The sequence below is a fragment of the Acomys minous genome, assembly GCF_964271855.1.
Source record: "Acomys minous genome assembly, chromosome: 13".
Classification (NCBI taxonomy): Eukaryota; Metazoa; Chordata; class Mammalia; order Rodentia; family Muridae; genus Acomys; species Acomys minous.
The window spans coordinates 50,809,272-50,833,439 of record NC_140495.1 but is presented as its reverse complement, the minus strand read 5'-3'; the positions used below and the strand labels follow the sequence as shown (position 1 = coordinate 50,833,439).

General features: G+C 43.1%; 1 protein-coding gene across 3 annotated transcripts in view; it reads left to right on the top strand.

Moving 5' to 3' along the window:
* Positions 1 to 24,168, top strand: part of NCK2 (NCK adaptor protein 2) — a 137,508-nt gene that overhangs the window by 48,929 nt on the left and 64,411 nt on the right. For 2 of the 3 annotated variants that reach the window (XM_084751907.1, XM_084751905.1), the window contains exon 2: positions 22,755 to 22,930. The gene's annotated coding sequence lies outside the window, so the exon portion shown is untranslated. Of the gene's footprint in view, positions 1 to 6,931; positions 6,950 to 22,754; positions 22,931 to 24,168 lie in introns of those variants that run through there. The other variant, XM_084751906.1, reaches the window with a different exon arrangement.

Here is a 24,168-nt window from a genome sequence, read left to right as displayed (position 1 = left end):
CAATTCCTGCCACATTGAAATGGGCCATTTTTCTCTCACTCCAAGGGCTGTCAGCTTCTTCCTTTTACTTACTTAGAAGAAGGCATGTCTGGTGTGAAGGAAGGTTCTGGTAGCTTCTGGATGCTCTTTGGGGCAGGCAGTAGCAAGGGGTACTTAAGAACAATCCGGAGAATGCCCTGTCCTAGCACAGCTGCACCAGCTGGTGTGATCCTGTGGCTTGTCCTTGCTTGTTGTTTTTGGGTTGTCCTTACTATTTCCATATTCCTGTACACAGCGGCTTGTTGTATGTTCATACAGTACCCTGACATGTTTCCTAAGACAGCCTTCTCTAAGGTAAGGGACTTTCTGCTCGGTGCTGATATGGGCTTTAATTTTTCCACTCCTTTAATTCAGGCGAAACTGTGATGACATCATTCTTCTCACAACCTTTGAATCTTGGGTATCGTTTGGTCCTTGTAAAACCTAACTGGTTTGTTACTGATAGTTTGCTTTGCTAGGACACTAAAGGATTGCTTATCAGCTGTTCCTTCCACATTTGCTTCTGAGATTTGGAAGATACTGAAATACTAGTGCCGAGGAAAAATACTCAGCCTGGAAAATTGCAGCTAATTTTTGTGGCTTTACAGTGCCTTCTGACACCTGAATCATGTCTATTTCTCAGAGGACAGTGTCTCAGAATTAGGATTATTTGACTGACTCTTGACCTTAGGGTAGTACAAAAGTGATACATAGTCAGGAGAAACTACTTTGGATATTCGGTATGCACCCTTCTGGGATTCCCTGTGGGGACCATGGCATGCAGTGTTTCCAGGTGCTGGGTGTGCTGTGGTGGGGGTGGTGATTGCATTTTTAATTTAAAGTATGTTTGTTGTACGGTGGGCTTATTTGTAGTATAACTTCATGAATTAAAAAGAACCAGAATTATGGACTCATGTTTGAGATATTTCTGAGGTATCTTCATCCACTGGTTGACAGAGTGCCCCAGCTTTGGCCAGCGAGAGCTGCAAGGTGTACATGCTGGTGTATCCACATCTCTAAAGTTACCTTTCTGACAGGGACCTTGGGCTGGAGGCTCGCAGATGGATCCCACCTCAGACAGAGGCTGTAGTCCTGTGAAGAGCAGTGGTATTGTGGAATTATAAAACAGAATTTGAAACCGCACAGGGAGTTGAGGATGCCTATTTCTGCTGCTTGGACATTGTGTCTAGACCTTTTCAGCTGACAAAGGATTGTTTGTTTTTTTTTAAGTTGTTGCTTCTTTTGAGATATATTATAAGTTCACTTGGCATTTCTAATTCAAAGTTAAAATGATAATTCTTGATATGTGCTTTCTCCTGAAAATAATAAGTAGGTATGTTTACATAATTACTTCTTGGCTTGGTAGTTTTATTTTATTTATACATAATACATTTAAATGTTTCCAGTGGCTATTAATGTTATTGTTAACAAGTGTGTACCAAAAACAGCTGACAATACTTTGTATTTAGCGTTTGTCCCACTGGGAAGCAGAATCAGATCATTGTATTCCCGGTTGTTCAGAAGGATTCCTCTGTATTTACGCCACCAAGTCAACATATAATTTAGTTATTTCATTCTGCTTTTAGTTGTCAGACATTCATCCAGTCATAATTATGTTAATTGTGTGGTTCCAAAGGCAAGCAAGGTGTGGTGTCCTATAGCAGGAAGCCACCCTTACCTGTGGGTTCTGCATCTATAGGCCTAGCTAACTTTGAATGGAAAATGTCCTGTGTCTGCTGACGTGTATGCAGTTGGGCATATGATGTTCAGCCAAGGTTTTCTTGTCATTAGGCATTGTATTTTAACAACTACTTCCAAAACAATTTGTATTAGCTCTAATTTAGAGAGAATTTAAAGTGATATCTAAGAAGATGTGCATAGGCCTGCATCCATAGCATCCACAGACAGAGCAGCTCTGTCTCCTCTCCCATAATTAGCACCGTGGGGGTGGGTTTGCTGAAACTGTTGGACCTCATGGACACACCTTATCAACCTGGGGCTCATAGTCTACTTTGAAGATCATTTTTGGTGTAGTACATTTCATGGATTTGGACATTGTTGTTTTCTAGAGTAAGCAAATATAAATAGTTTTAGTATTTCCTAATTAAAAAAGCAAACAAACAAGCAGTGACACCCTTCATATACTTTGTCTGAGCTAGGGTCTCTAGACTTGCTCCTAATTCTTGCATATTGTAATAGCCGCAGAATGTGCTATTTATTTAGTTATTTTAGAAGGGATAATTACAGCAACATCTGTCTGAACTCTTTAATCATATGCAAAGATAGTTAGAAAATACATGAATATCCCTGTCTGCATATTTCTTTTCTATAATTTACATGTCATTTCGTGTAGTAGTTCTCACTGGGATAATCCTAACAGCTGAGGGATATTTGGCAGCATCTGGGGACATTTTTTGATTTCCTCCACTCAGAGGCGGGTGGACGTTGCTGTGAATCACCCCATAATTCTGGGGACATTCCTAACAAAGCACTACCTGTACCCACATGAAGTATGCCCAGGGTGAGAAAACCTGTCCAGTTCAGCCACGCAGTTGAGGGGTTGTGTTCCTCCCTCCAAACCCACCCCTAACCCCTACTTCCTTCCTCTTCCTCTTTGCTGCTTTTTCAGCAAACCTAGACGTTTACAGCTAGGACTTTAGGAAGACACCATTCATTTAAAATGAAAAGTCACAAGAACATCAATGGTGTTCTTTACCCAGCTTTATAAAGAGGAAAAAAATTAGCATATGAGCTATGTTGTTGTTTCTTCCGGAATAAGTCATGTGTGGAGCCAAGTGGTTTTGGAAAGCTAATTTTGGTTGATCGTGACCCTCAGGGAAGCAGGCTAAGTTAGGTGCACACAGCGTCAGTTGAGAGTAGGCCTGCTATCTTCTCATACTTTGGCAGCATTGCTGGTTCTGTGGCTTCAGGGCTGATTCTGAGGTATTCTTCCTGAGAATTCATTTCAAGTAACGTGTAAGTGCATGTGATTGCCGGGGGTGGGTGGGTGGGGGGGAGGGGGAGGGGGAGGGGGAGGAGGGTACGACCTTCCTTCTGCTCTTGTGAGTTGATGTATGTGTTCCCTCCTTCTCTGTTTTCTGTTGCCCCACTTTATTATCCCATAAAACACATCAAGCCGTAATCACATTTCTACCAGTGAGAAGCTGCTTACATTACTATGGACCCATGATACCTAGATGGTAGGTATTCTTCCACAGTGAGAAAGTCACCCAATGGCACATTTCTTGGCTCCTATCCCCACTGCTAAGTGACTGTACTCAATTTCATTTAAATGGAGTCAGTAATTTGACCATGTGTAGAAGAATGGATGAATGGAGGGAAGTGTTCCTTTTCTTTTTAAGAGGCCTACTAGAAATACTGGCAGTACAGTTCAGTTCAGAGATCATGCCTGGGCAGGGCGGACGTGCAGAATACACATGTCAGGGCTGGTCAATCTGGCCATTCCTTGGGAGCTTGAGGGCCCCATTGTGACATGGCTTGGTAACGAAGAAGAGTGTCCAGTCACTCTTACGCTATTCCAGAAGTTGCTTTCCTTATCCTATATGTATCCTATACTATCATGTAGATTAAATGAATAGGGGAAGAAGGGACAAGCAAAACAAAACACGTCTGGTCAGCTTTTCTCTTTGACAAAAGCAGATGCATACAACTTGTATTTGCAGAAGGATGTGCGCAAATAGACGGCTTCTGGACATCCAGGTGGCGGTTCACAAGCACAACTGCCCCTTTCCCCAGGAGCTGATTTTCAGGAAACTGTTTCCCCAGTAGGTTTCAGCACTCCTGCTGCCTGTGCACCTGCCGGGTGACTATTTTGCTACTGGTTTCTAGGGAGTCTTTAAGAAACGGCTTTAGTTCTCAAAATTCCCCATTTTGAATATATGCCCCTAAGACCAAAAAACAAACAAATACACAGACACACAGACACACAGACACACACAGACACACAGACACACAGACACACACACCACAAAAAAGAAACAACAGCAGCAGCAGCAACAACAACAACAAAACAAAAACCAAGCCAAAACAAAAAAAAGTTCATTTTTAAGCCTTTGCCTCCCAGTATATATCACTAACCTTTAATCTTTGGTCAAATTCAGGATTTTGAAAAAGGCCTACTCTTTTTAATCCCTATGTTGAGTTGTTTGACAAGATTTTGGGATGTTTCTACATAGTTCTAGTGTTCTAGTGCTGAGTGGTGTAGAGCTGATGTTGCAGTCTTGGTTAAGAATGGGCCCACCAGTCCTGTAAAACCATTGTGATATGATAGATAGAAGGACAAAAATGGCTCAAAGACCTTTCTAGAGGGAAGGAGTTGTGGCCATGCAGCAGGCTACCAGGCTGTGTGGACAAATAAAGTATGCTTCAGTACTCTTTGATGGACCCTGCTGGGAAGCCCTGCAGCTGGGATTTAAGGTCTTTAGGAAAGGGGTATCCTAGCATAGAAGCAGGAAGTGTTTGAATTTGGAAGACTGTTAGACAGCTCCGCCCTGATTCCCAGCAGCAAGACAAGCAGATGTCCAGTCTCTCCCGACCAGAGAACAGTGTCCACAGGGCAGCTTCCTGTCTGTTTTTGCTATCCCATAGAAACAACATGCTCTGAAGACAAACCAATTAGTGAATCTGCAGAAACTCGGTGATTTGGTGTGAACTCTGTTTATTAACTTATTAATTTATGGTTTCACAGTTTTCTAAGCTGGTGAATAGTATGCCGAGGAGGAGGGCTGTTTTAATCTGATTGAATCTATTTTCTAGAACACGGTTATAGCAAACTTTGTGGTCTCTGTTTCAGACCCAGCATTAGACATTTGGCCTCCAGGAGAGCCTTTGAATACAGGTGTCCTTAGGATTTCAATGGGAGTTGGCATTTTCTGCACCCAGAGGCCAAGTTGATGAGTTCTTTTTTTTTTTTTTAAAGACTTATTTATTTATTTATTTATTTATTTATTTATTATGTATACAGTGCTCTGCCTGCATGTACACCTGCAGGCCAGAGGAGGGCATCAGATCACATTATAGATGGTTGTGAACCACCATGTGGTTGCTGAGAATTGAACTCAGGACCTCAGCAGTCAGTACTCTTAACCACTGAGCCGTCTCTCCAGCCCAAGTTGATGATTTCTTATGTGTGACTCTCTTGTTTCTTTTTATAAAGACATTTGTCCACCAAAAGATAGTCTTTATGAATAAATAAAATGACTGAATTTTACACTTTTTATTTCTTTAAGTCAAGGTCTCTCTATGTAGTCCTGGTTGTCCTGAATTCAATATGTGGGTCCAGGGTGGTCTTGAACTCAGAATTCTGCCTGCCTCTGTTTTTTGAATGCCAAGATGAAGGGGTACACCACCATGCCCAGCTTCTATTTCAGATGAGACATCTTCATGCTATGAGAATTACATTTCAACTTAATAAAATGTAACTTCAAAATTTGGAAACTAGATTTGGAGACTAAATACAGGTCTATCTCGAGGCTCCCAGGAGATCTGTGCATTTCAGATTTAAAAATAAAAGTGTGTTTATGGATTGCCAAGATGGGGAAGCCTGGAGTGGGCCTGCTGAGGTTACAGTAATTAAATGCACTTGTATTAATGAGTCTAGATGATAATGGTGGTAACTCTGATGTTGTTTAAGCCAGGAGTAAAGACTAGTTATAATTCCCTGGGTAAATATATCAGTAAACAGTAGCAGTTAACCTGCCTTTGGGAAGTTTCCTGTTTAGAAACCCAGGCATCTTTGTGGCAGATCGTGCCCCAGCACACCAGTTCTTTAACAGTCACCTGTTCAGCAATTTCTGCTTCACTCTATCTTAGAACATCAGTCTTCCCCTCCGCCCTCTGCTCTGCTGACACCCTCAAAGAGACCTGCCTCTCTGGGCTCGATAATTTTCCCATGCTTGGAGGTTTTTGTTTCTGTTTCTTTACCTTTTTATTTTGAAGTAAGTTTAGATATACAAAACATTGCTACTCCCTCCTGCGTTGTCAGATACCAGCACATTTCCTAATCAAGCTCAGCCGGAGCAGGGCGGGGCATTGGCCATCATGCCTCATCTCTGCCAGTTTGACAGGTCTCTTGTTAATGGCTTATTCTTTGACAGTTTGTTCATGCACATGGTCCCATTCACCATCCCACCCTTTATATCCCCTGTGTACCAAGCTCCCAATCTCTCACCAAGTCATTCTGCTATCATGTCTTTTGGCATTTGGAGGTTTTGTTTGTTTTGTTTTGTTTGAAACAGGCTCTCATTATGTATTTCTGGCCCTGGGCTTGCTAAATAAATCAGGTTGGCCTTGAAATCAAAAAGTGCTTAAATTAAAGGAGTGCACCACCAGGCTAGACTTGTTTGCTTGTTTGGTGAGTCTTAAATTCTTTTTCCTTTTCCCCTTGATACCCCCCAAACCTTGGGAGGGTTATGTTGTTTTATGGGTGCTGTGCTGATGGCTGAGCAGAGAGTGGGGGGCCTCTGTTGGGAGGCCAGCCTCTTCTCTCTTGGACCACTATGTGTTTTCTGTTTTCCTCTGCCTTTGTTTTCTTGACTTGCTCACTGTATTGCCAATTTGCAGAACTTCTGTCAGGATGGGGAAGGCTTGTCTCCCTTATGTCATAGCTTTTCCCCCCTGGCTCTTATCTTCTGAATCTGCTTCTAGTGTATTAACATGTGAGAAAAGGTTCTGTATTTTTCTGGGTGAATTTATCTTCTTTCTTCAAGATAATATGGAATGTTTTCTGTGTTCTTCTCCTGGCTCTTATTTCTTCTCTCAGTTGTAGGTGCTTTGGGCTCCATTTGTTGGAGGTATGAGGTGCATCTCCACCTTCCTGTCCTGCTGTCCTCCAGAGTGCACATGGTTGGCGTTTATCGAGAAGTGCGTTGCCCCGAGACTGTCTGGACTGTTTGTTGTGTTCCTGTGCTAGGTATTCCATTAGCTTCTACCCTACCCTTCTGTGCCACACCAAAGAAGAACTGATAAATTAATTCGTTGAAAACTTGGCAATTTAAAGGAAATAAAGAGACAAAATACTTCTATGTTAAAGCCCGAAGCTAACAAGTTTCACCAGCCTTCTGTGTTAGTGTTCTCCAATTTAGTCAGCTTGGTTTCAGCCAACGTCAGGTGTAAAATATTTGGATCAAAATTTTGATTTTACTGAACATATGTCCACTTTTTTCCATAAATAGTGTTATTGCTTATATAGTATTAACCATTAAATAAATGGTCTAGGTATAGGTATAGAGAATGTGTGTATGTTATGTGTAAATATTACACAATATTTTGTAAGAGACAGCTTGCAAAACTTAAGCACCTGCTGGTTTTGACAGCCAAGAGGTCCTGGAAACAGTTTTCCGTGAATACTAAGGGCCTACTAACCTGTAATAAAGCGAGACAATAGCAGCCTGAAGGCAACTGCATTAGTTTAGCATATGAAAGGGGGCAGATGGCTCCCTTCAGAGCAAGTGTAAGTGGACCAAGTATATTTACTGCAGGAAGCTGTTGGTCTCTGCCTGGACTCATCCTTGCTTGCTTCTACTATATTCTTGGTGATAGGAAGCAAGTTAAGGATGCCTGGGAAAATGTGATTGAAAACTTTTGATGGCATAATGCTGCTTTTTTTTTTTTAAGAGAAACTAAAAGCCAAGTCGGTCACATTGTGAAAAGGCTGTAAGAATCTTTGACATTCCTTGCAGAGTTCAGCAGTGGGTCACAAGAGAGTCTCCTTTGGGGACACTATTTGCGAGACGTCATTAGATGTGTCTCTGCACCAGTGTTTGACAGAGCTCTTTCTGTGTTTTCTCCTCTGACATGCTCTGTGGCAGGAGGAGTTAGTGTAGTGACCATCTGTGCATCTGTCCTCTCTGGGCTCTAGGTCAACACAGGGCCGATGGACACAGTTAAAAGGTCACACACTCTGAAGACAGCAGGCACCAGATTCCAGCTGTGCCACCTGTTTCTGTCAGTCCTGTGCAGTTATCTGAGTTCTGTGCTGTGAATGGGCATAACGAGGTGTCACACGGCAGTTAGGATTGAATGTAGTAATATATGTCCCTGTCACCCAGGGGTCTGCTCAGTGACTGTTAGCATCAAGGTCTATTTCTCTTCTTTAGCCTATGAATGTTGAGGCACATACTTCTCAAGATTTAACTAGAGTGCCAAACAGCAAGAAGAGCAGCTGCTCATACGCAGGAAGATGAGGTTACTATCTGCTACTGAGAACACACACTGGCTTTGGAGTAAGACACTCCCAACAGACAGCTGAGTTTAAAACTGACTTAGAAAGTGCATCTTTCTCATGTGATGTGGAGAACAGAGAGAAAGGACGTCCTGCTTTCTTGTAAACATTAAATAGCATGAAAATGACCACCCCCCCTTGTCTTTGGGGATGTGTTCACCAAACACTGTGTATATTATATTTTTTCCTGTATGTGTGCACACCTACAATAAGATTTAACTTATAAATTATTCATAAGAGATTAAGAGCAGTAACTAATAAGATAGAGCCTTTGTAACCTCATTCTATAATAAAATTGGTGTGAATGTGGTCTCTCTTAAGTCAAGACAATACTTCCACACTGTGGTTAGTTGGGAGTGACTGAAACTATAGGAAGTGGATCCTTGGATGATGGGCACTAGTGCACTTTAGAGTTATTAGGAGAAGCCCTGAGATCAGACTCCGGCACCGCAAACCAAGACGTGTGTGTGTGTGTGTGTGTGTGTGTGCGTGCGTGCGCGCCCGCGCCCGCACCCATGGTAATCATGTGGAAGGTTTGAACCCAGTTCAGGTCTGAGAGGAAGTTCTTTCTACTCTTGGTCTGTGCTACTTGAGGTGGTAGACTCTTTAGAGTTCCATCTAAAGGAAGCAAGTTAAATCATCGAGGGGGGGGGCATACCCACACCTCAAACTCTTCCTTTTTGTTTTTTTGCTTTCTGACACCACAGGGTAAACAGCTTGGCTTCGCCCCCTGCTCTCACTGTGGTGTTCTGTGCTGCCTAGATTTAATGTCAGCTTGACACAACCTAGAATCATGTGAAAGGAGGGAACCTCAATTGAGAAAATGCCTCCATCAGATCCGGTTGTAAGGCATTTTCTTAAATAGTGATTGATGGGGGAAGGGGAGGGCCCTACCCACTGTGGGTGGGGCCATTCCCTGGACTGGTGGTCTTGTGTTTTATAAGAAAGCAGGCCAAGCAAGCCACATGGAGCAAGCCAGTAAGCAACACTCTGCAATGGCCTCTGTATCAGCTCATGCCTCAGGTTTAGACCATGGTTGAGTTCCTGTTTTGACTTCCTTCAGTGATGGATTGCAATGTGGAAGTTTAAGCCCAATAAACTTTTCCTCTCCAACTTGCTTTTGGTCATGGTGTCATGGTATAGTAGCAACGGTAACCCTTAACTATGACATGTTATATCATGCAAAAGCAAATGACCAATGCCTGAGCTCTGAAGTGTATCTTGTCTAAGGGACCTTGGAGAGGGCTCCAGGAGAGGAGCATTGTGTAAATGTTCTCTCTTTCTCAGTGGAGAAAATGACAGAATCAGGAAAGAGACAGTTGAACATTTTCTAACAGAGTTGAACCTGGCAAGTTATCGACCCTCTGTGTTCCCTGACACTGGTGCAATGGTTTGATCTGAGTATGGATCCTGTGCTGGCTAGTAGTTTTTCAACTTGACCCAAGCTAGGGTCATTTGGGAAGAAAGACTCGTAATTGAGAAAATGCCTCTGTAGGATTAGCCTATTATTAAGTTTCTAGGGCATTTTCTTGATTGATGATTGATGTGGGTGTGCCCTGCCCATTGTGTGTGGTGCTACCCCTGGGCAGGTGGTCCTGGCTGGTATAGAAGAGCAGACTGGAAGTAGCACCCCTCCATGCCCTCTGTATCAGTTCCTGTCTCCATGTTCTTGCCATGACTTCCCTCAGTGATGGACTGTGACCTGAGAATTGTAAGCTGAAATAAATTCTTTCCTCCTCAAGTTTCTTTCGGTCATGGTGTTTGTTTGTTTGTTGTAACAATAGAACCCATATGTGCATGGTACTTACGGGGGGAGGGGTTCATTTTATGCTATTTAATGTTTACAAGAAAGCAGGACATCCTTTCTCTTTGTTCTCCACATCACATGAGAAAGATGCACTTTCTAAGTCAGTTTTAAACTCAGCTGTCTGTTGGGAGTGTCTTACTCCAAAGCCAGTGTGTGTTCTCAGTAGCAGATAGTAACCTCATCTTCCTGCATATGTGCATGCTGGGAAGGTTGCTAGCATCCAGTACTCTGGAATTTGTTCCCTAATACTTGTTGAATGAGTTAACCTAAAGTATATCTGGAGTAATAGTGTTGGAATGGTGACTTGGGAAACCGTGTTTTCTCTTGTCAAGTTAGGAGCGTTCTTCTCTGAGAAATAACTCAAGGAAATGTCATGGCACCTTTTGTTTCAGAGGTTAGTCTGTGCAAAGGAAGATTAGATAGACTTTCTTAGATTTTATCTAAAACAGTTATGTTAATATAAAATAGAGTTATTGGGGTTGTTTTTATGGGATGTTTACTGTAAGTTTTATAGTTTGTACAACACAGCGCTGTTTTAAAAGCAACCTAAATGTTTAGTTTTTTTTTTTCTTTTCCAATAGATAATTTTTCTTGTAGCAAATAAAAATGAGAAGTCAGGCTCTGTGTTTCTGTAATTCACTTTGACCCCCACAGCCTCGGCATAGTTCAGAAGGGTAGAGGCAAGCAAGCTGTGCCTTCTCTGCAGTGTTTTTGCTTGGCAGGAGTGGAATACCTTTGGCTTAATAAGTGGGACTTTTCATGTAGTTCTGTTAGCAAGGTGAATTCTGTAATCTCTGAGGAAACCTGGCTTTTGACTTCAGTACTAGCTTCAGCATTATATACCTGCAGGCTGTAGACCTGGGATTTGCTTCTAGTTTGGAACAGTTTGTGTCATCTGCATCCCATGCACATAGTTGCGAGCATATTCTCACCCAGGCAGTGTCTCCAGTTGGCCATGGTTCATTTCCTCTTCTTTCCCTAACCACTGGTGACCGGTGTGTATGCTAATCCTGCTGGTCTCTGGTAGGATTTGGGTTGTGAGTGAAGTGCTTCTGTTTCTTGAACACCTACCTACTGCCTGCGCTCCTATTCCTTCTAGTGTGACCTGCAGATCCTCTGGTTTGCCAGTTGTAAGTGTGATGGCAAAGTGAAGGGGTAATTTGATTTATTATTGGAGCCCTTCCCAAATCTCTGCCTCAGGTTGTTCTGGTTTTGATTTTATTTTGATTTGGGTTTCTGTTTTGCTTTGTTTTGGCTTTGCTTGCACATTTTCTTGTGAGACAAATTGCATGCAGAAAATCAGGGGTGAATTTGTGATTTAATAGTTTCAAGACTATACTGTATAAGGCTGATGAATACAATTATGAATTCAGAGAAAATTCAAAATCTCTTCCTGTTTCTCCAGTAAATCACATTGCACTTTGGAACTGAAGTTGATCATTTCAAAATGTGTGAATTTGCGGTCTCACGGGGTGGGGGTGGGTGGGTGAGGATTGTCTGAGACCTGGTTGGACATGGATAGGGATTGGCTTGGTGTCAGGTGGTTTTTTGACATGCCTGTTGGCTCTTTGTGCCAGGCTAAAAGGCGCACATGTCAAGCTCTGTGTTCTTGTCTGATTTCACTTTCAGAAGTGCTGACGCAGCTAATCTGAACATTTATGGCTATTTCCACTTGAAGCTCAGTGGGTGGCTTTTTGGGGGATATTCACACAGAAATGGCTTAATTGGATTTCAGCCCAGACACAGTATCTGAATGGTTCTTTATGAATTGCATTAATTGGTCTACTGCCATAGGAAACTCTCCCCTCCACCCCCCACTCCTTAGAATTTAGAAGCTCTGTGATTCAATCCCTTTCATTGGCTTGTTGCTAACTTGTTTAATAAACGAAATATTCTGGATGTGATAGCTCATCTCTGTAAAGGGACTAAAGCAAGACTATTACTGTGAGTTTGAGACTACCCAGAGCTACATAGTGAATTCCAGGCCACTTTGAGTTTTAAAGGGACACTCTATCTCAAAAGATACATGAAAGGCATAAATAGGTTAGGTATGGTGGTGTATACCTTTCGTCCCTGCACTTGAAGGCAGAGGCAGGTAGAGTTCAGCACCAGCCTGGTATATATATATAGTGAGTTCCAGGACAGCCAGAGCTACCTAGTGAGACCATGTCTCAAGCGGGTGGGGGTGGGATAGAACTTTATAGGTAAGAAATACAGTTTGTTAGTTGTGGAATATTAGTATTGTTTTCTAAATTCAAGATTCATATGGTTATTTACAGCCTAATTCAAGGGTATATATAGTCTGTGTGGCACTGAACTTTGAAAGGAAAAGATTTAGGGCCTAAAGTGGCACTGGCTGCTAAAGGCTGTTGGGTAGTAACAGAGGGGATGTTATTAAGAAGTGGCAGTTCACTGGGTGTGGTGACTCATGTTTGTAAGCCCAGCACTTGAGAGGCTGATGTAGGACTGAGTTTGAGGTCAGCCTAAGCTATATAGTAAGTTCTGGGGCAGTGTGGACTAAAGTGAGACCCTGTCTCTGAAGTAAGCAAAACAAAACAGGCAGATGATAACAGCATCCATGCCCCAGCAACCTGAAAGTGTATTGACTGGTTCTGTCTGGAGCCATGACACCAGCACAGGAGAAGTTAAGCTCTCTTCGTGGTGACTCCTCCTCTCTGGACAGCTGTCTAAGTGTCAGACTTCAGTCTATGATTTCTCTGGCAGGAGAAGGCAGTCTTCCAGAAGAGCCTCTAGGAATTTGTGCCTCAACCATGAGGGTTTGGCTGGACAGTGGTGTTGGGAGCTGGAGACTAAGGTGTTTCTGAGAGAGAAGACACTGCAGACACTGGTGGGTCTGGCATCCAGAAAGAATGTGGGTGCTGTGCTCTTACAATATTTGGAATATTTTAAAACAACTAAATGTACTTAAAAAACACAATGTAATTAATTCAATTACAACAATTCATAACCCTCATGTTAAATTTTTATAATCATTAGGTTTTTAAAGCTTGACTTTAAAAATTCAATTTAAATTATATCTACAGAACTTATTTTTGCTAAAGTTTCTTACCTGTTGGCACAAATCCCCATGCAGACTACCAGTCAAACAGCTTTGTACTGTTCTGTGTATGGAGATTATAGTGTTTGTCTTCCTGCACCTGGGAGTTTACAGTCTTCCAACTTATCCATGTTGTAGTATGTGGTGATATTCCTTCCTTTGTTGGGCTCAGTAAGGTAAGCAGTGTGTGTGCATCTCACGTTTTATTGTCCATTTATTTCTCAGAGGAACTTCCTATTTTTATTAGCCTGAAGTTCTTTTGTTTGTTTGTTTGTATGTTTTTTTGTTTCGAGACAGGGTTTCTCTGTGTAGCTTTAACTGTCCTGGACTTGCTTTGTAGACCAGGCTGGCCTTGAACTCACAGCGATCCGCCTGCCTCTGCCTCCCAAGTGCTGGGATTAAAGGCGTGCACCACCACGTCCGGCCAGCCTTAGGGTTCTTAAAGGCTCTACTACTACTTAATAGTGCAAGCTTGAAGGCAAGCTTTTGACACAGAGGCCTGATCCCAGACCATAGGAGCCAGCTGTCAGTGTGATGTAGAATAAGGGTAGAGCGCCAGCAGCACTTCCTACCCTGCATAGCCCTCTTACCTGGAGACACAGTGCCTTAATCCTGAGTTAATGAAAACCTGGGCCCTGACCGGCACGGAGCTCTGGATGCTTCCACTCTGCGATGCACAGATGTGTGGCTGGCAGGCATCACAGGTTCAGCGTTTGTGTGGCTAAATTAATTCATGCTCTAAGGTAACACACAGATGTTCTTATTGAATAGCAGGGGTAAGGGTTGTGAGGTTTCTGATTTGACTAACTCTAGGCTATAGTGAAACTCTTGGGTTTATATAAGACAATAAATATCCTTTGTGTGGAAAATATATTTGACTTTTCTTTTGTAGAAAAACCACAGAGAATGCCAGGCGTAGCCTTGCACTTGCAGCCCTTGGAATAGGGTGGCAGCATCAGAGTCTTGAGTTTGAGGCCAGTCAGGATTGCATAAAGAGCTCAAGGCCAGCCTGAGCTATTTGGGGAGGCTCTCTTTTACGAAGAATAGGAGGAAAGGGAAGGAAGTAGTTTTGCTGCATAGTATAAATGGTGTTGTATTTTTTAGTAGGGTCATTAAGGGACATAACACTCCACTTTTCCAGGGTGGTGTGGGCTTCCTGGAGTCATCTCCCTGGTTGATGCAGTCACTCTAGTTCTCCAGCCTCTGCAGAGGATCATTGGCCCCTTGATAGGATTAAAAACAGGAAAACCTGACTTTGTCAATGCTTCAGGTGATTTTGTAATTTTTAGCCTTTGATTTCATGGGCCTTTACCCCGGGGGTGGGGGGTGGTGAGGTGGGGGTAATACAGTGTATACTTCTTTCTAGAAGGAATCCTAAACCAAGAAGGAAAGGAAACAGGAATTCCCCCAGGGAGTCTTAGGTAAGGATAGGGGGCAAGAGCCAGGCTGAGGGGGAGGTGGACTGCTCCCAGATGCTAAAGCACTGAATAAGCAGGGAATGCTCCGGGTCTAGCACTTAGTCAGGGCCAAGCCCCTTTCCTTGAGAAAATCTCTCCCATCTAAGGGATCTCTGGGCATAACTGCTAACTTCCTGGAAATATCAGGGATTGGGGAGTGTGTAGAAAACACCAGTGAGCCTGAATCCACATGGTGTACAATGCCCCACTTCTGCAGGATGGACAATTTAGCACTGCAGCATGTATCATTTAAATGAAATAGAATTAAAGAGGCTTAGGCGATAGACTAGAGATTATAGGTTGTGGATGTGGCTTGCACCTTCATTCAAATAAATTAGCTATAAAAAGACAGTTATGCACAATGCAGGTGGGACATTTATATTAAGGATTTAATAGTCATTTTGATGTGTAATAGAGCTGCACTTTGTTCCTTTGGGGGGGTGTGCTGAGTTGTCTGGGCTAATTAGATTTCATGTATGATTTGCTTTAAACTCACCTGGGGAGGGCTCTGTATGTATCTGTAATTGTTGAGGTTGGGTGACAGTGAATATGGGGGTGGGCATATATTATGTCTACTGTTGCATGTGTTTAAACATGGTTGTGATATAGCAGTGGTGATTGACACCCCAGGGCTTTGCCAAGGTGTGGAAAATGTCCCCGAGGAAAACATGGTGCTTATGCGGACTTTAAGGGACAGTAACTTTGGAGAACTGGTGAGTCTGTTGTGCACTGGAGGAAGGTGCTGGCTGATGCCTGAGATAGTTGCTTTTGTGGTTTGATGCTTGATTCTAATTCCCTTAGGCTTCAGTCACTCATGTATATTTTCGAGTTCTGAGAAGTCACAGTTGACAGTCTTCTGGAAGGCTCAAGCTACCATTAAAAAGGTGCTGCAGGCTGTTGGGTTTAAACATCAGGCCTCTTCTAATATTTCAGAAGGATAGGAGTCCAAGACCTAGGTGCCATCAGAGTTGGTTTTTTCTGGGGCCTCCCTCAGCAAGAAGATGACTGCCTTCTTGCTCCATTGTCCCTTAGTCCTTCCTCTCAGTACACCGACCTGGTACCTCTTCCTCTGATCAAAAGGGCACCATCATACTGCTTCATTTTAGCTTAGATGCCTCTTAAAAGATCTTATGCCCAGATTTGCTTACATTCTAAAGTAACGGAAGCTCAGACTCCAAGCTGTGACTTTGAAAGGGGGCAGAGTTCAGCCCCTAGCAGACAGAATTTATCAACCTTTGCTATATAATAATTGCCAGAAGCTATGAGGGAACCTAGAAGAAACATTGCTTAGCCTCTTGGAGCATCTTCATCCAGCCAGGGCTGCTTGCATGAAGGGGACTTCCAAAGGCATGACCAGACTGGGGAGGAAATCCAGGCATTAATGGGTGGGTGTGTGTGCCACAGGTGGAGCGGGGTGGGGTGGGGGAGGATAGGCAGGAGGGCCCAGAATAACAAACAAGTTATGGCCAAAGGAGGGGGAAAGGTCCTCCTGTGGGCTATCTCTTGGTTTTTGTATAGAAAGCCAGTGAATCAAGAGAGTTGGCAGGAAGTACATGGTCACTTTAATTCCCTAGTTGTACTCTCTAAGGTTGAATAAAGATAGGTTTCTCATCCTTTTGAACTTGTCACTTGTGACCAATTTAGCAATGGCTATGTCTGCCTTCCTGTCTTACTTTTTGAGATTTTTGTGTTTTAATGTGTGGTGGTGGTGGTAGTGATGATGATGGTGGTGGTCGTGGTGTTTGTGCATGTGCAAGTGTTCAGGGGCACATGCCAAAGGCAGAATTTTCAGCCCTGATTTTAAATACTGTTCTTGACCTTGGGCTTTCTACAGCTTCATTTGTTCAGTCCTTTATGCCCAAAGGTAAGGGTCATGAAATGTTAGTGTTTGACACATATTTTGTAATTAGGCTAAATTATCTCGATCATGTAATGTGCCTGAATTATGTCAGGCAGGATTTCATTGTCCCTCCTCCCCTCCCCTTCTTTCAAAAAACAGTCTGTGTCTCTGTGTGTCTCTGTGTGTGTTTGTGTGTATCTGTGTGTGTGTGTGTGTGTGTGTGTGTGTACATTTTTGTCAGCACACTTTGTGATGTGTTGCACACATCTTGACCATAACTTGACCATGCACACCTGTATTCACAACAGTGGGTGGATTGGGGGGACGCTCCTGGGCTGTGTAGCTAGACCTAGTATCAAGAAACAGCAAACACAAATCACACATAAGAATGTTGGTGAACCTTTTCCAAATCCTGGGTGTGTTTAGTGTTTCATTGAGCTGCTGAGAAGTAGGCCTCACTGCTGGTTGGGAGAGTGGGTTTGATCCAAAGGGAAGGTGTAGAGAAATACCGTAGCAGATGCGGAATCTGCCATGTATTAGGTGATCTTGTGTTTCAGATGGGTTGGGGAGAAAGCATGGTTGGTAAAGTGCTTGCTGAAGAATTAAAATCTGAGTTTGACTACTATATAAAAAGCTAGGCATAGTTGTGTGTGTTTGTAATCCCATTGAGGGGGAGTTGGGAACAAGTGTGTCCCTGGGGCTTGCTGGCCAGACCGCCAAGCCTAAGTGGAGTCCAGGAATCGATCTCAAGGGAAAATAAAACAAACAAAGAAAGAAAGAAAGAAAGAAAGAAAGAAAGAAAGGTGGACAGCTCCTGAGGATCAACAGTAAGATATACACCACACCACACCACACACACACACACACACACACACACACACACCATGCATACAGCACAGTGGGTGAGGAAGTAGATACCTAAGCGGGGCTTACAGCTCTGTGCTTCTCACACACTAGTTGCTGCTTTTTTGGTCCATGTGTTAATTGTAACTGTATGTGATTGGTCCACTGTTTGCAGTGTTTTTCCCCACCTGTCATTCCTGGGATATATGAAGGCAGAAACTATTATTCCAGAGGTTAAAATTTGTCTCCCTCTCCTGACACCCACCTCAGCCTCATGTCATGGAGGCCATTTAGAATCAATACTGGTTTTGATTGTTATGAACTGAGTGTTATGAATACCTTCCAAATCTGATAAAACCAGCATTACTCCTTGGAGTTGGTTATACGATCCAGTTAGCATGGAAAACTTGATGCTTTGCCATCTCATGAGAGCTTTCTATTGAGTGAAAATGAAATTCTGGAAGTAGCCACAGACTTCAGCCCTCCTGGGGCCTTGGGACTGGAGGCGAGAGACTGAGGTCATTCTCTTGGAATCTTTGACTCTAGTTGAAACGCTGAGTTGCTCAGGATCAGGGTTGACTTCAACCAGGGCAGCCAGGGCTGGATTGGAAAGACACCATTTAAGTCAACTTGTTGCCCTTTTCTCTGTCAGAAACCAGTGTCTTTTATTGAATAAGGTATAGCAAGGAAGCTTTCCAGAGCCTAGAGGCTTCTGCTGTTCAGTGTTATATAAAGGATAAACACAATTGCCTTTAACTGTCTTTTGATTAGAAGTGAGGATCTTTTGGTGTTTTATATGTACAGCTTGGAGTTTCCTAATCTGAAGTCTTTTGGTGCTCAAATAGTTTCATCTTTTGGCACATTTTAAGTTTCAGGTTAGAGATGCAAAACTGGTAGCATCTATGCAGGCATTTCAGAGTTGGAAATATTTTCCAAGCATTTTATACAAGGACTGCTTAACTACACACCTAGGCCTTTAGTTGGTGTGCACTGTTGGCCCATCCAGACATGTTATATGGTAGGTCTTTCATGGCAGCAGTGACAAGTAGTTACTTTAAAAATGAAAGTCATGCGTGCCCCCATGCCTTTAAATCTCCATGATTGTCCACTCGTGTTGAATTTAAAGCCAGTCTTTTAGGATAGGAAGCACGTCAGGAAGATGATCGCCACTGATAGGAGTTGCTTACCATTCTCTGGTGATCATGGCATGGAGACAGCACATGCTCCTATACTAACTGTTGGTTCCTAAAGGTTAACGCCTGCCTGAAGGATGGGCACAGGTTCCTTGGTTGCTATAGAAACCAGTGGGCATGGCAGAGGAACCACTGCCCATTCTGCTCTGCTCTTTGTTGTGTTTCTGTCAGGGAGACTGAAGAAAAGTAGGACTTCAGAGTTTTCTGAAGGGTAATTTCTACTGGTTGGTCACTGTAGCCAAGTGGACGGGTTAGCCATCTAAAAAAGCAAAGGGAGTTCTGATGTCCGGAAGTATCAAGTCTATTAAACATGCATATCAAGCCTATTAAACAGAACAATGTATATAACCATTTCCTTAACCCCAAGTGGCCAAGCTAGAATGAAATGCGTTAGCTATGGATGATGTTGGGGATCCATATCAGACCCTAGTTTGGAGGAAATAGTCCTGCACCACAGCACTGCAATGGCCCTTGAAAGTTTGGAATGGCTGCATGTATTATTGCACAACTTTAATCACAGCACTATTGAGGAAGAAGATTCATCTCTTTCAGTTCCAAGCTACCCTGTTCTACAAAGTCATTTCCAGAAAAGCCAGGGCTATATGGAGAGACCCTGTTGGGGGGCAGGCGTGTATATGTGTGTGTGTGTGTGTGTGTGTGTGTGTGTGTGTGTGAGAGAGAGAGAGAGAGAGAGAGAGAGAGAGAGAGAGAGAGAGAGAGAGAGAGAGAGAGAGAGAGAGAGAGAGAGAGAGTATATGAATAGTCAGGTCTGCTTGCACTAGGGCTTTGCCTGTGCTCATTCTGGAACTTGGGTGAGAGAGAGCACTGCCAGGGTTTGCAGCCCATGGGACCAAGCTTTTCAATTTGGAGCATGCAGTTAGAGTTGAAGCAAGTTCTGTAGCTACACACCTCAGAACAGACAGTGGAAATCCCAAGGGATAGTTGCAGTTGAGCAGAAGAAAACCACAGTGTTAACAAGGAATTAGATCTGTTCCACCTTTTGATTTTGCAGTGGAAAATGTTCTATTATTAAGGTTCAAATTAGGGTTAAAAAAAAAAAAGAGAGATATAGTGGCACACACTGTAATCCCAGCACACAGGGAGGCAGATTTCTGTGAAATTGAGGCCAGCCTGGTCTGCAAAGTGAGTCCAGTACAGCCAAGGCTACACAGAGAAAGCCTGTCTGTCACACAGAGAAACAAATACAGGCACGTGCACACACACAAATTCTGTGTGTGTGTGTGTGTGTGTGTGTGTGTGTGTGTGTGTGTGTGTGTGTGTATGCATGCATATATATAGTATAAATGTTTACCTTTTTTTCTAGGGAGTGCACATATATTTTTAATAGCAGTACACACACTTTTTTTTTCTTCATATTTTCTCGTCTGCCCATATAATGGCAGGAAATTCTTGAATAAATTCTTTGGTGAGATCTTTGTACTCTGCATGTGGCTTGTGCCATTCTCTAGCTGGCTGATACATTTTGCATAGGGGTGGTTTTAGATCACAGATTGTCACTAAGATCTGATTTGAAATATTCTTGCTTAACCAAAGTTTTGAGTAAGCTGTTAGGATCAGATTTAGCAGGGGCAGTGAGTGACAAACTTCTCTTCAATGCATGGAAAGGTGTTGGTCGGTGTTTTTTCCTGTTTTGGTGCCCACGTGATAGGTAGGTGGTTTCCTAGCTCATTGCTTATCTCGTGGAAAATACAGTAAATATGTCTCTCACTTCAGTGAAGATGCGTCTCTGGCACCTTAGGATGGGTTCCAGGCTACCACCCCAGCAACTGCATCATCTCAGGTCATGCCCTGATACTTCTTGCTTTTCCTTGTCTGAGGGCACTACCAGGCACTGTGTTTGGACCTGTCCAAACGTTAGACACCATGAGTTTCTAGTTCATATCTTTGCTTGAGGCACCTGGTCCTCTGTTGCTATTTGAAGCATGTTTTCTTTACTCACTATCAGAAGGGACAAAGGGTGTGCAAAGACCAGGTGGGTTCTATCTGTAAAGCCTAACAAGGAAGACCTTTAGTGTCTCTGCTAATGATCTTAAGTGTCCTACAAAGACCATGAGTTAAAGGCTATGGCATCATTAGAAGCTAGTGGAACCTTTAAGAGGTAGGGTCTAGAACAGCGATTCTCAAGTTGAACAGTCCTTTCACAGGGGTTGCCAACGACCAGCGGAAAACAAAGACATTTACATTATAGTTCATAGCAGTAGCAAAATTACAGTTGTGAAGTAGCAATGAAGATAATTTTATGAGGTCACCACAACATGAGGAACTGTATTAAAGGGTCACAGCAGGAGGAAAGTTGAGACCCACTGGTCTATAAGAAGGAAGTTAAGTCCCCTTGCCTGAGTCCTTGAAGGGCTACTGGAACCACTTCCTCTCTTTCTCTTTCACTTGCTGTCCCGTGTGAGGTTAGCAGTGTTGCTCTACCGTGTATTCTTTTCATGGTGTTCTGCCTTGCCATTAGCCCCAAAACAATGGAGCCACCTGCTATGGACTAAATGCTCAACCCCCCTGAACCATAATAAATCTCTCCTCTATTGAAGTCAAGTATTTTCCTTGGGTATTTTGTCGTAGCAATAGAAAGCTGACCTACGCAGTCCCCAAGGGAGTTAACACTCTGTAAATTCAGGCGTTCACGTATGTCCTGGAAGGGTCTTAGATCCAAATCTGCACGGATACTCCTTAGAAAGCCTGACTTCAGACAAGTTCCTCTTTCAGTTAAAATATTAAAAACCCAATCTTTTTCTAGAATAGGTATGGGACTTAGAGATACAGAGATGTTTGGCGGGGCTGTGCCCAAGACACAGAAATAATTAGGTCATTGTGACAGCAGGAGGAATATGAACCTGAGTCTAGCACTAGCACGTCATGTCATCTTACAGTAAACACTTGACAGAGAGTAAGGCATCTAGTATTCTCATTGTGTTTGCTTATGGGCTCTTCCCTATAATAAATCATATTTTTTAAACCATTCAACTCTTGAGATGGAGATAGAAAATGCATAGAGGGATTCATTTTTAAATCAAAATTTATGAACTTGCCCATGTAACACTCACACTTGAACTGTAACGCTCCGCTTGAATTATCACTTCGTATTTGAGGAAAATATAATTCAGTTTTTCTGTGGGATTTTTAGCAGTTTCGGGTTATAATCATCCTAGTGATGAGTTAATAGATTGTCTCCAAGTGAACTGTCAAGACAGATCCCTTCTGGGTTTGCAATGATTAAAGATGCCAGTGAACTCCCTTGGAAATCTGCAGAGCACACCAGAGCCCCCTCGAAAATGCTAGAGGAAACCAGAAGTTTTTGCCCAAGTGTGTGCGCGATGAATGCATGGCCAACTCGACAAGCAGGAGGGAGTGTGGCCTCCCGTGTTGGCTGCTTGCCCCTTAACTAACTAAAGTGCTAGTCTCTGATTTCCTGGTACGGGCAGGGGATGCTTTTAGCATTAGGACTGGGGACTCACTTGGTGGCACTTGGGCAAATGGCAGTGCAAGACACTGTCAGTTGTGAGTAGGAATCTGTGTGGTCCTCCTCCTTATGAGCTTGCCTCTTTTTTTTTTTTTTTCATTTTTACTTTTTTTATTTTTTATTTAATTAATTTATTCAGGTTACATCTAAATTGTTATCCCATCCCTTGTATCCACCCATTCCTCCCTCCCTCCTGCTTTCACCCAATTCTCCTCCCTTATGTCAGTGACCAAGGGGGACCTCTTCCTCCATTATATGATCATAGGCTATCAAGTCTCATCTTGGTAGCCTGTCTATCCTTTCTCTGAATGCCACCAGAGCTTGCCTCTCTTGCATCTGGAATCTTTCCTTGTGGCAATGAATAGTAGTAGAGCAGAGGGTAGAGATGCTTGGGAGCCTTTCCCCATTGTCATTTCTTCACCTGTTGCTCATGCAACATATGAGAGGGGGAGGGAGGGGAAGGGCCGGTGGGGGGGCATGGGAGTGAGTGAGTGTGAGTGAGTGTGTGTGTGTGTGTGTGTGTGTGTGTGTATGTGTGTGTGTTTCCTTCCATTTGTCCGTTCCTGGTCCCTGGTGTGTGTGTGCGCGCACACGTGTGGTGTGTGTGTGTGTGTGTGTTTCTGCAGGTGAGCCTCCAGTGCGAGTTCTGGGAACCAAACTTTGGTTCTCTACAAGAACAGTAAGCACTCTTAACAGCCATCTCCACAGTCCTGTTTCACCAGTGTCTTTCTTTTTTCTTTTTTTTTTAAAATGGATAATTGAACTCAAACAAGCACATCTAATACATGTTCCTTTTTATTTCTCTACAGATCCCATAGGTTGCTTTCCTATAGTGTAATCCTGGCTGGCTCCTACTCATCTGCTACGGTCTGAGCCTGGAGGATCACTGCAGTTTGGAACGTTCAATTTGTTCTCAGCAGAAAAACTTGATCTTTTTGAAGAGTGCTGCGTTTTCCCAGCCACCTATTGTAACTGCGTGCCAAAGGTAAACGTGCACATTTCTGCTGTTCAAGTTCAAGTACAATTTGGTGCTGAGAAGATAAGGTCATATCAGAAGAAATGCAAATAAATAGGTTCCTAGGACTGTTTCATAAATTTGTGCGAGAGATGTGCTTAAGCTGTATTAGAAGGAATGCTGAGTGTAATTGACCTTCTTCAACCAGGACCCCAGAGCCCCCACAGTGATGTTGGTGAACAAAGATGTGGTTGTGTAACGGAAATATTTGAGAGAGAGAGGTACAGAGACATATACACAAACACCCAGAGACACACACAAAAGAGTGTGTGTGTGTGTGTGTGTGTGTGTGTGTGTGTGTCTGGGATGGAAACATGCTGGACAAGCATTCTATGCCCGAACTACATCCCCAGCCCACAAAAATATCTTGGCCATGACTGATGGCTTGAGGTGTTTGACTCAGGATGTGGTGCAGTTCATCCAGTGTTCTCTCTGGTCAGCAGTGAGAAACACCTTGTAAGAAGACATATTATCATCTGCAGAGTATTTCCTCAGAATTGCCGGGATAGCACCCACCCACCACCCTTCCTTTTCCCTACCAATCTCATATTGTTTCTGTTGTTTAGATTGTCTTAAGATAGTCTCAAATCTATGATTTGGTGTATGGAGTTTGGCATAATAATTTCTGCAAATGTATTTTTATGTAAGTGAGTTAGAATTCTCTTTCATTTGGTCTTAATGCGGCCACTGAAACACTTTGTAAATGTGTTGTTTCTCCTTGATGCTTTTAAAATGTCCTTACTCTGCCTGCTGCAATATGTGCTATTTGGAATGCCATGACGTTGATATGCTGTATTTCATAAGGGTGCAATTGATAAAATGCCCCAGCATGTTACCCTGGTATCTTTATGATTTCCCATGGAGAAAGTGGCTCATTGTCCCTGGTATATGGGGGGTCTGTGAGATCGATTTAGAATCCAGGGCTGATGATGCTTAGGCTCTAGAACTGGACTCCCAATCCTCCCTGTTCTATATATTGCATCATTGCCCACGGAGGTTACTGCTGAGCTTCAGATCCCCTCCTGCCTTCCTCCGCATGACAAGCTCCACATGGGCATAGGGAGCATCCTTATCATGGCGGATCGATTGTAAGGGAAACTCCTCAAATTCAGTGACTCGAGGTCTTAAAAGTGGTCACTGAAGTGGAGCCTTATTAGACTCAGGTAATTTGTGAATGTGGTCACTTGTCAATCTGTTCGTCAAATTTC